The 4020-nt window shown below is 44.2% G+C and overlaps 1 pseudogene; it reads right to left on the minus strand.

Moving 5' to 3' along the window:
• Window positions 1–782: 782 nt before the first annotated feature.
• On the minus strand, window positions 783–1933 carry LOC145497338 (uncharacterized; annotated as a pseudogene).
• Between the last annotated feature and the right edge of the window lie 2087 nt (window positions 1934–4020).

Genomic DNA, 4020 nt, shown 5'->3' on the forward strand with positions numbered 1-4020 from the left:
CACTTGAAGCCTCCTTTGGGCAGCGGCAGGCTCATTGCCCAGCCGTACAGGTTGTTCGCGTCCAGGTACGTGATGAATTTAGAAGGCTTGGCGAGGTCGTAGTCGGCCGCCCGCGGGTTGTGGGCCTTCGCGTACCGCTTGCTCGCCATTGAGATGCCGCCCCGCATGCCTTTTTCGATGAACAGGTGCATGTCCAGGTCGGTCAAAAGCTCTAGCTCTACGCTGGTCTTTTTCAGCAGCGCGTCCCAGCTCAAAACGGGGGCTGTGTAATAATGTGCTGGATCTAGCCCGTACCTCCTCATGCAGACTTTTCGGAAGTTTTCGAACACATCTGCCAGCAGCACGACGTCGGTTTTCACGTATAGATCGTGATAGTCGCGGACGGTTTTGCATCCGAACTCGGCCCAGACCTTCTTCGCGTGGGCGTACTCTTCGTCTGTTATCCCTTTTCAGGCCAGCTTCGAGAAGAACTCTACTTTGGCCGGGAGCTCTGTCTCGGCGAACCTTTCAAAACTGTCCATGTATGCGCAAGGACAAATCCCTTTCTTCAGGAGCAGCTTCCTCTTTTCTGCACCCGCACCATGGCCTGCATCAGGAGATTTTTTTTAAAAGTAAAACCAGTGAGCAGCACGTCTGCGAACTACTTGAGTTGTAAAACTTTTTTATTTTCTCCTATGCGTTTCGTGTGACTAGCGCACACTTCTTCAGGGAGTTTAACAGTACAATCAAGTATACCTGTATACATACCTAGATACAATTCTGCATTTCGCAAAAAACGACACCTACGGATTTGCGTATACAAACCGCTCGGTAATGTGTCTAGGAACGTACACGAACGGGCCGTACGTCTGGCCGTCGCTTTTCACGATTATGTACAAAAAACCGCAGGGCTCGTGGACCTCTGTTTTGATCGTCGCCTGACCTTTTTTAGCGCAGCCATGTGTCTTCCTTATCAAAGACTCAAAGTTGGCGTAAACCATGAACGGCGCTTTCATTTGCTTGTGGTGGTTCCTGAACTTCACCTTGTTTTCGCCATCTTTGGGCAGCTCTGTCCTCGCCGGCCTTTTCAGCTGCCCCATGCATTCGGGTTTGTGCCTTTCCAGCAGCTCCGCTGTCGTGTAAACGTGCAGGCAGCTTTCGCAGAAATGTTTGCCGCTGTTATGCCTTCTTTGGTCATACAACAAAGGTTTCAACCTTCTCACCAAGGTATAATGGGATTTTTCGTTGTTCTGTATCAACATCAAGTTGATTCTCGGGAGGCTTCCCTCTTTTTCGCTGAGCCTATGCACGATCACGCGCTCTTTTTCCCAGCCAAACACGCTTCTAGCCAGATGCGGGTTTTGTTTTTCTAGCTTATTTATCTGTGATGCGGGCGTTGGGAAGTCTATTCCTGTAAAATTCAGCCCGTCTTCTGTGGGGTATCTTGACGGTCTTGATACGTTGTTCCTATCGGTCGGTGGGAACAGCGGCGCACGCAGCGCCCATCTCAAGCACTTGTTGTCCCGGTTTTGGACGTTGATGATCGCTTTTTTGTTTTGTAGCTTTTTGGGCAGCGGCATGTAACTGCCTCCACGAAAGGGCTGGTATTGGGCGAAATTAACGAAGGCTTCCAAGACGCCTTCTACCGCCCAGCCTGAGCCTCTTTGAGACCAGGCTTCTATTTCACCTTTGACTTCATCAATGAATCGGCGAAATACGCTATTTACTGTTGCCGCGTTGTCTCTGTTAAAAACAGAAGGTCTGCTTTGAATTTATAGGCTTCTGGAACTGTTATTTTCCACACACGAAGCCATTCGTTGAAGTTGGTTCTTGCCAACTGAAAATCAAAATCCCTGGTGGGCCTTATAGGGGGCTGAAGTCTCGCGTTCTCTTCGCGCCAGATAGGACCGTAAAACATCTCTATCACATCAGATGAAGACCTTGACGCGGCCATAGCTTTTCTATGTCAAGACATGCCCCTTGTTCAATTGGAAAATAATCCTAGATCAACAATCGCGGGCAGTTAACACACATGTATAATGGGGGTTCTGGACTCAAACAACTTGGGCTTCAAGACGCCGAGCGTCTTATAAGGCCGAGATTTGTCTGATCCAGAACCCCCATTATACATGTGTGTCCTATGGTGCCGTGGCACAAGAACTAGATGTGATGTGTGCTTTTACCAAGAGGGGAAAAGCAAATAAAACATCTCGAGGAACGAAGACTCGCTCGCTCGCGATTTAGTGTTAACAAATCATGATGATATCAGACTGTTAGGCCTAACCTGTAATCTGCATATTTTCGAGTTAATTTTACAACTATACTTAGCTTTTGCTATTTGGTTGTGATATCTCTGACAAGGCCAAGTGAAAATAATGTGTTTATACATTACCTTGAATAGGTTATTTATCATGAAAGTTGGTCTTCAGAGTATTAGGTGGACTTCTTTGCCTCCGGGATCGAAATGACTATCTACCATGTACCAAGCTGGCGAGTCAAAAGTCACACTGTGAATTGTGACTCAATCTACGGCTGTTATAGTTGTACTCTCGTAGATCTCGCAGTAGTAAGTAAACTGAGGCGAGTCAATGTTTTACAATCGATTTCAACAGTTCAAATAGATACACTTATCAATGTTATTACACACGAGCATATACACTGTAATACAGCACAGCCATTGGCTATTGCTGTCAAATAATGACAGTTCAGAACTTTTTCTTTACGTTCTGCAAATTTTGTCGATTAGTTGAGAATCCTATTCCGGCGTACACGTCACAGGGTGAAATTATGTATTAATAGCTGTTATGATATAAATAAATGCAGTTAAAAGTTTTTTTCTTTTATTGTTAGGAGTTTTGACGCTGATAACCTTTCGTTCCGGTCTCGTGTTTTAACTGAGGCCACCATAATGGTATTAAACAAATGCCCAGTCATACGAGTAAACATGCTATGGCCTTTATCGGAATCCAAACGGACACCAAAGTAACGGTATAACCTTTTTAGGCCTGAAGCAAGAAAAAAAAAAAAAACACACACACACAGTCAAAAGGTCTAGTATTTGTGCGTTCCTCATAATGTAAGATATTTCTGGTTATCTGCAAGTTGGCTCCGTTCAACGTAAATGTGAACAGCAAAGAACATGAAACATATCATGGAGCTTAGCCAACGCATTTTGTAAATTTACGCGTATTCCTCCAAAGTGTAATTTTTGTTTACACGACGTACGCATTGCATTTTCAACAGTTTGACGTAGGAAAAAAATCCTATTATTTTTGTATATTAAAATGCTCATCACGTAAGAAGGAACAATCTAAAGAGAAACATGACTGGAAGAGCATTCGATATGTAATTTTGCTTTTTGAAACCTAAAAGCGCTCCCTCCATTTCACATCCCAAAATTTTCTATGTGAATATTCATTGCACAAACCATCGCCGTAAACAACTAAACTCACACAAAGTTCGAAGGTAGTATCCATGCTATTTTTGTACTAACGCTGCAGTTGAAAACTAGCTTTTAATGATAGCGTTAGCAAGAGCGCCCGGTTTTGATATGGGAGGTTTAACGCTTCACTCTGAAAACGCATTAAATGTTTTCCGTCCACACTACGACGGAGGAATTTAAAAACGTAACAATTACCGATCATTTTGGATTTGCGTTTGAGGAAAATTCGATCAGCGAAATCACATGATTATCTTGGTGCCATGGTTTTCGAAAGGTTTTCAAAATGTTTTTCGTCGAAACGAAAACGAAGAGCCGGCATTTTCAAATTCCTTCGGTTTGAAGAGCGTTTTTGAAAAGCTCCGTTTCGCGATGGATTAGTGTGGATGGCTGGTCTAGCCGTAGAAATAAGGCTGCGTTATCAAATTTCTCCGGCGTAGTGTGGAGAGAAAACATTTCATGCGTTTTCATACTGAAACCTCCGTTTTCAAATTTCTCCGCAGGGGTAGTGCGGACGGGGTCTTTTCAATAGCTTTGCCACCAGAACCACACGATGAGCTAACAGGAGTCTTAATTTTGTGACAAGTCCTGGAAGACAAACT

This window comes from Orbicella franksi, chromosome 9 (assembly GCF_964199315.1).
Source record: "Orbicella franksi chromosome 9, jaOrbFran1.1, whole genome shotgun sequence".
NCBI classification, from domain to species: domain Eukaryota; kingdom Metazoa; phylum Cnidaria; class Anthozoa; order Scleractinia; family Merulinidae; genus Orbicella; species Orbicella franksi.